The sequence below is a fragment of the Cervus elaphus genome, chromosome 1 (assembly GCF_910594005.1).
Source record: "Cervus elaphus chromosome 1, mCerEla1.1, whole genome shotgun sequence".
Lineage (NCBI taxonomy): Eukaryota > Metazoa > Chordata > Mammalia > Artiodactyla > Cervidae > Cervus > Cervus elaphus.
The window spans coordinates 79,925,523-79,935,996 of NC_057815.1; positions in this window are offsets into that span (position 1 = coordinate 79,925,523).

A 10,474-nucleotide genomic window follows, 5' to 3' on the forward strand; every position below is an offset into this window, starting at 1 on the left:
TGGGACAAGCCCTGCCGGGGTTTTAGGGCAGGAACGAGGACCCCTGATGGGTTTAAAGTGATGGCTTGGCCCTCAGGTTAAGAGTGGATGTCAGGGGCAACAGTAGAAGTGGCGATGTGGGTTGGGAGGGATGTCTGGAGTCCCTGTGAAAGGTGCTGGTCTCGCCAGCTAGGGTCCACAGTGAGACCGAGGGGAGTGAGCGGGTTGGGCCGTGACCTTACTATGAGACCGAGAACTTGCCTGCGCTACCTACAGGGGCAAGGAAAAACTGAGTCACCTATTTGTGTTGGAGGATAGTTGTTTTATAATATTGTGTTGGTTTCCGCAGCACGATGGAGTGAATCAGCGATTCAGTCCAGTTCAGTTCAGTTGCTCAGTGAAGTCTCTTTGCGACCCCATGGACCGCAGCAAGCCAGGCCTCCCTGTCCATCACTAACTCCCGGAATTTACTCAAACTCATGTCCATCATGTCGGTGATGCCATCCAACCATCTCATCCTCTGTCATCCCCTTCTCCTCTGGCCTTCAATCTTTCCCAGCATTAGGGTCTTTTCAAATGAGTCAGTTCTTCGCATCGGGTGGCCAAAGTATTAGAGTTTCAACTTCAGCATCAGTCCTTCCAATGAATATTCAGGCTGATTTCCTTTAGGAAGGACTGGTTGGATCTCCTTGCAGTCCAAGGGACTCTCAAGAGTCTTCTCCAACACCACAGTTCAAAAGCATCAATACTTCGGAGCTTAGCTTTCTTTATAGTCCAACTCTCACATCCATACATGACCACTGGAAAAATCATAGCTTTGACTAGATGGACCTTTGTTGGCAAAGTAATGTCTCTGCTTTTTAATATGTTGTCTAGGTTGGTCATAACTTTTCTTCCAAGGACCAAGCATCTTTTAATTTCATGGCTGCTATATGTATACCTGTATCTCATCCTTCTTGAAGTTCCCTCCCTCCCACCCCCATCCCACCCCTCTAGGTCTCCGCAGAGCTCCGAGCTGAGCTCCCTGAGCTATAGAGCAGCTTCCCAGCAGCTCTGTTTTACACATGACAGTGTACATACATCAATGCTACTCTCTCTGTTGGTCCCATCCTCCCCTTCTCCCCCTGTGTTCCCATGAAGGGCGAGTCACTTAGGTTCTGAGGTTTGGGGCTGAGTCCAGGGGGCTGTCTGCCAACTCAGGACCTGCCTCTGAGTCATTCTCCACCCCTCAAGCCAAGCAAGCCGTTGGGGACCCAGCGCTACAGTGAAGGAAGCCTCTCCTTACAACTCCCAGGGTGGAGGGGAGGTGGACCTCAAAAACCACTGGTCTGATGACGGCACAGGTGGGGCTCTGAGGAGAGAGGGGCCACTCATGGCTGGTCCTGCCCTGTCCAGGAAAGAAAGGGGCTGGGAAGAGTCTCTGGTCACAGCCCCGTCTGCAGCATCTGGGGGCTTGGTGGTAAGGATGATGGGCCTTCTTCCTGCACAAGTGGCCCTCTCAATAGTGCAGAGAGTGGAAGCGAGGAGCTTTGGGAGGTTTAGCGAAGGGACGTGCCTTGGATCAGGCCAGGAAACATGTGTCATGGAAACCAGAGTTCAGGGCCGTTGTAGCCTCTGGACCCTGGCAGCCCCAGCGCTCGGGAGGGTTATCCATGAGGCTTCAGCCCCTGGTCCAGAAAGAGCACAGAGATACCGGAGGGAACTGGTCAGCTGCAGCAGAGTCCAGAGGGGCCCGGTACCCAGAGGATGCCTGAAGGAAGCACGCATCACCTGGGAACACCTTCCTCGCAAACTGCCCTCCTCATCACCCTCCACCTATGGGCCAGGCTCTGCCTCCTGCAGGGGGAGCAGCAGGGGGGGCCACTGAGGACTACATGGAGGTCCTGGAGCACTCCCAGGGGAACCCCTGTGTTGGAGGAGAGGACGAGAGAGGGAAGAAGGATCTCTGTGATTGATGCCGACCACCCCAGACTTGGTTCTCGCTGGGGCAGCGGACCCCAGATCCCAAACCTCCTCCCCAGATACACATCTGTTCACTCACTCAACCAGAAATTCTGGGGAGTGCTGAGTGGCTACTGGAGGACACAGGAGCTTATATGAGGCCCCTCAGAAGGAGACTTCAGAGAAACCTACAAAGACCCCTCAAAGGAAGTGAAAGTGAAGCCGCTCAGTCGTGTCCGACTCTTTGTGACCCCATGGATTGTAGCCTACCCGGCTCCTCCATCCACGGGATTTTCCAGGCAAAAGTACTGGAGTGGGTTTCCATTTCCTTCTCTAGGGGATCTTCCTGACTGAGGGATTGAACTCAGGTATCCTGCATTGTAGGTAGACACTTTTACCGTCTGAGCCACCAGGGAAGTCCCCTAAAGGAAAGCACTGCTTTAAACCTCTCCCAGAGCCAGAGATTGTTCCCACCAAGCCAGCAGCATTTCCTCTCTTCCCACCTTCCTCCCGGCCCCAACCTTCCCTCTGCTGCCCGGAATAGCACGCATTCCAGGAGCTAGCACTTGGACATGGGTCCTCATCCCCACCCCCAGCGTTCTTCTGTTTCCAAGCTCTATTTCCAGCAGCTCCGAAGGTCACAGGTCCCTCTGACCCTCGGGTCCCTCTGCTCCCGTCTCAACAAGGAGAGGCAGCCTGGAGCTCCAAGCTTCCATCACTGGCACCTCCAGCCCCGCCCCTAGGAAAACATCTTTTTGATTTTGACTCTCATCCTCCCAGGATGATCCTTCTTCTCATTGTAAATTCCTGCACCTCAATTTTTCCAACAGTGGGAAACCACCTGACTTGGGGCCAGCAGGCGCTTAGTCATGGGACCTCCAATGAGTTATTTCATGTCTCCGGGCCTCTGTTTCCTGACCTGGCTTTATGCACATGCTGGCCAGAGGTCTTATTTAGCAACGTCTGGTGCCCAGCGTGAAAGCGGGGTCAGTCTGTCCTCTTGGTGGATCCATCTCAGTGGGTTGATGAGAAACACAGAACAGTTTCTGAGTTTGCTAGGACGAAGCTCAGGCTGCTTGAACTGGCTCTGTCAGTGGAAAAGCACCTGGAAACGCCCAGCTGCTGCTCTTAACGCCACTTCCGCCCCCCACCCTACTCCCACCATGGAGGCTGGATCCACACCGATGGTCAGAGCTGAGCCTGGAGGTTCGTACCCAGAGCCGCATGCCAGGCACAGAGGAGATGTGATCTTGGGGGCTCTGAGCTGGAGACTCAGTCCTGGCAGCTGCCTGGCACTGGGCGTGGAGGCTGGATCAAGACACCTTGGCCCAGAGCCACTTTGCCAGGAGCCGACAGAGAGAAGTTTAATCTGCTGGATAATTGTTTCAGGGTCGGGAGCAGAGCAGAGCCTGGGCCAGAAGGACACCTTCACCCGGGGCCTGAGGCTCAGTCAAGGTCTCGAATGGTTCAGGGGAGGGGGGCCAATAGCCCCTCCCTGCTCTCCCGAGAGGCTCCTCATTCTCGGGGGACCTTGGCCCCTGGAGGTTTTTTCGCAGTCTTGCTGCACCTTAGTTATGACACCACTGAGACAGGCCCTCTGGCCCCCACACACATGCCTTCACTTAACTTGTCACCCAGGGCATCCACGTGCCAGGCCCCTCCCTAAGCGTGGAGGATGTAGTGTGAAGCAGTGGGCGTGGCCCCGTGTCTGCTCACTTCTGGGGGACTTCAGAACTCCCTAGCTCCCTGGCCTCAATCAGCGCTGGGGGGTCGCCATCTGCACACCCCTTCCCTAGCTGCCCAGAGCGGTCCCTGCTGATCGCAAGTTGCTCCCTTGGCAACTTGGTCCAGAGTTTCATTCTCACTATGGTTAAAAAAGAAAAAAAAAAACCAGATATCACAGAACTGAAGCGCTGTCTAGGATCATGAAGGTCATTTTCACCTCCCAGGTCAGTTCTCTGCAATGAGGCACAACTGCCTTTTGGTTCAACCGCTTCCATGCCGATTCCCCATCAGCCTGATGAGGGAGCTAGGAAAGGTGAGCCCAAGGAGGTGGTAAAGAAACAGTAATGGGGCCCATGGAGTTTGGCATGTATACTGAGGACAATGGGAAGCACTGACCATCCAAAGCAGGACAGTAACATGATGGATCTGCAAGTATTACTGAGCACACACTCGGTGCAGGCCCGTGCTGGGCTCCGGGGATAGAGTGTTGAATGAGACAGACAAGCTTCTTACCCTTACAGTACTTTCCAGTGGGGAGACAGACAATGACAAATTATGTACACACATAAATTCATTAAGAAAATAAGAATTTATTTGGGAGTGGGAAGGAAATAAACAGGATTCTGGGATTGAGAGTACAAGGAGGAATCCTCTTTAGAGAGTGTAGCTGGAGAAAAAGTCTCTCTAAGGAAGCGACTTTCTCATTGAGCCCTAAAAGTTGAGAAGGAGCCAGCCTTGTGAAAACCAGGAGAAAGAGTGTTCCGGGGAGGTGGGTGGGGATAGGGGTGAGTGAGCAGCATGTGCAAAGGCCCTGCGGCAGGAAACAGCTTAGAGGACCCCTGGAACTGATGGTTGGTGTGATGAGGAAAGTAACAGGAGATCTGGAGGCAAATTGACAGATGGCCCCATGCTTAGGAGCTCCTGAAAAATGATGGCACCATGAATGAAGAGATGAAGAGATATGGAACAATGTGAATACATTTCAGAGAAAAACCAACAGGACTTGCTAGTGGGTTACATGGGGGAGAATGTGGGGCAGTGATGTCCCCCACATTTCTGGATAGCGCTGGTATTTGCTGAGATAGGGAAGCCTGGGAAAAGGAGGATCTGGCCTGGAGGATAAAACAAGGGCAGATATACTTGCTGGAATGCATTGTGAAGGCCGGATATGGGGAAGGCAACAAGCCCAGGACAGGGAGCGCAGTTTCAGGCTGATGATGAGGAGACCAAGGGTGGGGACCATGTGGATGTGGGAAAAATCCACGTCCCTGCTGAACAAGCTGACAAGGTGCTCTGGGTGTCTGTCCCCAGGTGGCTGAGCAGGCTGACCAGAGGGAGAACACGGAAGTGAAACCACAGTACAGAGACGACGTAAGGCGGGTGATGGGGAAATTGGGTCGCGAGAGAGACCAGGAGGAGGCTGCGGCAATGCGACATCTTGGCAGCCCGCTGCGCGCTGTGGATGGGGGAGGGCTGGACTCCAGCATCTGTGCAGGGACCAAGCAGTCCCGAAACAGCTGGCCAGGCAGCCACGCCCATGCCCTTGGCCACCCAAGGGGTTCACGGAGGGAAAGCAGGTGACCTTCCTGCAAGGTTCAGGACGGAGCGCTGAGAGAGGCCGCAGGCAGAGCAGGCTTTCTGCCCTCAACATCACCACTACTTCCCCTTGAACTGAGTCCCAGGCTGCACCGCTGAGACAGTCCCGCTTCTCCTTGGCCTCACTGTCCTCCAGCATTGCCCCTTCCGATCTCGAAGGCCAGTCAAGGCAGCAGTGAGGGGGCCAGCCCAGCAGGTGGGGGAGAACGAGGTATAGCCCCTTATAGACTAAAATCAGTGGCCACTTGGACACAGGAAATGTCAGTCTGCAGGCATTCATTCATTCACTCATTCATTCATGCCTGCAAGCATTCAGCAAACACTGACCGAGCATCTCTGATGTCAGGCAGTGCCCCAGACGCTGGGCACCCAGTCTCTGCCCTTGGAAAAAGACAGATCAAGGCCTGGACATTGCTGGCCATCAAGACCTCTCGCCCTTCTCTTCCTCCCTCTGTCCCCACTTCCTCACTTCTTGGGGCCCAGAGTTGTCCTGAATCATCACGCAGCGCTCACTCCCGCCCCTAGACCTCACGCAGTTTATTCTGATTGAAGCCCATTTCTTTAATCTTATTTCATGGAACTAAAATGTAGGGAGAAATCAGATTGTAAAGAGCAGCAAATGACATTTTTCTGAATTTGGCCTTTGTGCTGAGAGCATGGAGGGCGTTGCAGTATTTTAGGTGAGGGATGGCATTAGATTTCCATTTAGAAAACACCTGCAGCGGTGAGGTGGCTGGATGGGAGGCCAGGAGAGGAGGACGGCAAGATGGGCGGCGGGGAAAGCACTCAGGAGGCCCCTTGCCACCCCCACCCCACCCATCACATCCCCCTGCTGGCAGAAAGGGCTTCCCTTGTAGCTCAGCTGGTAAAGAGTCTGCCTGCAATGAGGGAGACCTGGGTTTGATTCCTGAGTTGGAAAGATCTCCTGGAGAAGGGAAACGCTACCCACTCTGGTATTCCGGCCTGGAGAATTTCTTGGACTCTATAGGCCAAGGGCTGGCAAAAGGAAATGAAAAGTCCCCTGATTTGCAGGGGGCTCTGCCCCAGAAAGGTATCTGTCTATGTGTGAAGTTTAACCATCATGGATTGGGCAGCCTCCATTTCTCAGACTCCCTCATCTATAATTAATCCCCTCCAAGTGGCCTTGTCAGCAAAAATTACACTTAATCTCTCTTTTCTGGAGATGAAGAAACAGATTTGACTCCAAACTGACCTGGACTTGGATCCTGGCTCCATCACCTGCCCAAGGATTTAGGTAGGAAGTGAGGCAGTACAAGGCCGGTGGGCTTTGCCACTAACAAAACCTTACTGGGGAGAGTTGCATCTTCCAGGCCCCAGCAGCTGGATTTCTGGCGCCCACCAGCCTGCGGGGTGGGGGGGCGGGGGCGGGGGAGTGATGAGCGCTTCGGACCTCAGCCCTGGGACCAGCCCTGCATCGGCTCCCAGCGGGGAGATGGGCGCCCAGCCCTGCCCCCACCTCCCCGCTTCTCTCCCATCTGTTGCTCTGGGCCTGAGGCGGAGAGCTCTGTAAGCGCGGGGACCTGGGTCCTCGCCAGGGCCCGAGGAGAGGCCTGCCCGCCGCCCCACCTACCCCGCTCTGGACCGGTCTTTGTTACCGATATTAGCCCGGGTGGGGCGATAAGGAGAGCAACTGCGCCACCTGCTGGGCATACTGGGGAAGCTCCAGCTGCGCTCGGGTGAGGCGTGGGTGGGAAATGACCCGGCGGGTGTGGCTTTCCAAGAGTCTTGGGCCGACAGAGGGGATATAACAAGTGAGAAGCGAGCTCTGCTATAGGAGTAACCCTGGGGACAGAGCCCCATTTCAGCCGGAGGCAGGAAACCCGGCGCCTATTACCTGGGCAGGAGGTGGTGGGGATACAGTGAACAGTGCAGGGGGCACGGGAGAAAAAGGGAGGGACAGGCAAATATATTGATGATTAAAATGCAGTGTTTGTAAGACCAATGAGGGGCTTCCCAGGTGGCGCTAGGGGTAAAGAATCTGCCTGCAGGAGACATAAGAGACGCAGATTCCATCCCTAGGTCAGGAAGATCCCCTGGAGGGGGGCCTGGCAGCCCACTCCAGTGTTCTTACCTGGAGAATCCCCATGGACAGAGGAGCCTGGCGGGCTAAAGTCCATAGAGTCACAGAGTCGGACACGACTGAAGCGACTTAGAACAGGACAGGACCGATGACGGGGGAAACACAGGCAGACAAGACAGGCAGATAAACTGACTTAATAGGTTCCTGTTAGCTGCTGCTCCTGAATCCAGAGGGATAAATATTAATAGGAATTCAGCCAGGATAAAGGAAGGCATTCCAGAGAGAGGGTGCAGCTAGGCCATCCTGCTCAGGCTCAAGGCTAGTCTCGTCTTTTCTCCACCCCCCCACCCCCGACCCCACCCCAGCAGCTGGAATGAAGTCAGCGTTTCCCTTGGAAATGCTCTCCCTGACCTCTGTCATAGTGGTGGGAGCTGAGTTCTGCCCTCCACCGACCCCGGCCAGCAGACTCCCTCCTCCCAGCCCCCAGGGCTCTGACGGCTTCCTCCTCTAACACTAGAAACTAGCAAAACTAGAAACTAGCAGGTTGGGAGACTGCTAGGCGACCACCCCGTGCCCACACATCTGAGGTCAGCCTGAAAGCTTGGTGGCAAGAGGGGAGAATGGTCCCAACTGGTGAATTAGGGCCCAGCCACCACAGCTCGGGCTTCCCTGGTGGCTCAGCTGGTAAAGAATCCACCTGCAATGTGGGGGATCTGGGTTCGATCCCTGGGTTGGGAAGATCCCCTGGAGAAGGGAATGGCAACCCACTCCTGTATTCTGGCCTGGAAAATGCCATGGACTGATTCATCCATGGGGTTGCAGAGTCCGACAGGACTGAGCGGCTTTCACTTTCACCACAGCTCCCTCTGCAGGTGCTTGGATGAACTGATCCGGGGTGAAAGGCACTGTGGAGGTAGGTTTTGGAAACGAAATTCACATCTACATTCATTCCACGAGTCTGCCATTCTGATCAATGCGATATAATTCAACCATCATTTACTAATAGGTGTCAAATCGTGTGTGTCTGTGGAAGAAGGTGGGACACCAATGAACGTTTCCTGGGGGGCATCTGCTGCCTGAAGTGGGAACTTGATCAGAGCTCCTGAAATCCTAACCAGAGGCCAACCCCTGAGCTGCAATCCAGTGTATGTTTATACTGACCCCGGGGTCTTCTGATATCCCAAAGCATCTCTGAATTCATTTATGATTCAACTTGTTGGGACAGGATTGTGTTTCACTGTGTGGTATGTGTCAGACGTCACATGGTTAGTGCAACATTGACACGAAGAGCCAAGGAAGGCCCACTCTTCAGTCAAGGGGTCTAGTTTGTAGTTTACTATAAATCTATGAGATGCATTTACCTAAGTAGTTATCTCCACTTATAGATGAGGCAGAAAAACCCATCAGAGTCTTTTCCAAGAGCCCAGGGTAAGTAGAAGCTCAGCTTCCCAGACTTATCTTTAAGAGTTCTTGACATTTCCTCAAATGAAGACTGGTTCTCTCTCTTTGGAGATTAGGGTCCTCTGATACCAGCCAGGAAATTGTTGTTTAGTTGCTCAGTCATGTCTGACTCTCTGAGACCCCATGGACTGTAGCCCATCAGGCTCCTCTGTCAGTGGCGTTTTCCAAGCAAGAATACTGGAGTGGGTTGCCATTTTCTTCTCCAAGGGATCTTCCCAACTCAGGGATTGAATACCCATCTCCTGCATTGCAGATAGATTCTTTACCGCTGGGCCACCGGGGAAGCCTACCATCCAGGAACTACTACTAAGAAATCTTTTTTTTTTCCTCTTTCTTAAAGTAGTTCTAAAAAGGACAATTAAAGCTCAGAAATATGAGCACTAAATAAAGAAGGAAGTTGTACCAAAGTCAGCATCACGCAAATGAGAGAATGTTTAGGAATGATCAGTATTTGAAAGTCAGCAGCAACAGGTTCAAAATTGTTCTTGTAAATGTCCAACCACTGGAAAACTTTCAAAATGCCAGGGAGCCAATGGTTTCCAGATGAAAATATTTTTAAAATGTAATAAAAGCCCTCTCTCATTTCTAAGTTTACTGAACAAAATAACCAAGAGCCTCTATATCACGCCAGACTTATTTCCTGGAAATCAGTAACTACCAGAGCACAGAGCTTGACTAACAATTGTTAGACATGGCGCCCACCATGTGTGTTTAGAGAACTGGCTTGTGTGGGAAAGACTCACACGTCTGGTCCCCAGGTCACTCACGGTCTTTGAACCTGATAATCACCAGAAGCAGGGAATGGGAAAGCAGAACTGATTTCTACTTTCTGAGGGAGGAAGCTGAATGTCGTCAGATTAAGGGTAAAATTTCACTATCTGTAAAGAACCCAGGTTTTCTTTTTCCAAAATCAAGGCAAGAAAGAGCACAGACCTTTGAGCTGAAGACCCAGATTGGAGTTCTAACTGAGCCCTGGCTGTCTCTGAACTGACTCTTCCTCAGTAAATGCCTGGATTCTCAAGGAACCACGCTCCACTGACTTCAGGGGGCAAACACTTAGCATTTTTGCCTGCACCACATGGCATGTGGGATCTTAGATCTTTGATTGGGGATCGAACCCACATCCCCTGGATTGGAAGCGCAGAGACTTAGCCACTGGACCTCCAGGGAAATCCCTCAATGTTATTTCTTGAATGCTCTCATTGTCATGCATGCAGTTTTGTTCAGGTGGATCTGGCTAAAGGAATGTCCAGTTGTCCAGACACCTCTGCTGGGCTTCCTGCTTCAAGTCAGTTTCTTATGGAACCCCACCGGAAGCCCAGCAAACAGATTATTTGGAGGTCTCTGTCTATGGGTCACAGGGAGTGGAAGGAAAAAAGAGGGGGATGAAGTCACGACAAGGCTGACCTCTACCTGAGGCTGAAACCAGGGGCTCTCAACCTGGAGACAGTGGGCGGCCCCCAGGGTCCATGAACGCTTGTCCTTGAATATAAAAAAATTGAGTGTTCATTTCCTACAGAGAGGATTCAGGGTTTTCACTAGATTCTCAATGGATATAGCCCCTAATGGGTCAAGAACTGCCATTTTAACAGAAGGTAGCTCAGCTTCCAGGGGAGGGCAGAGACGAGTCTGGGGATTCTTTTTCTTGACTTCCCTAGTGTTTCGTTGGCGGGGGCAGAAGTAAGATTTCTTATCTCTACTTCAGTTCCAATATTTTTTCAAATGGAGCTA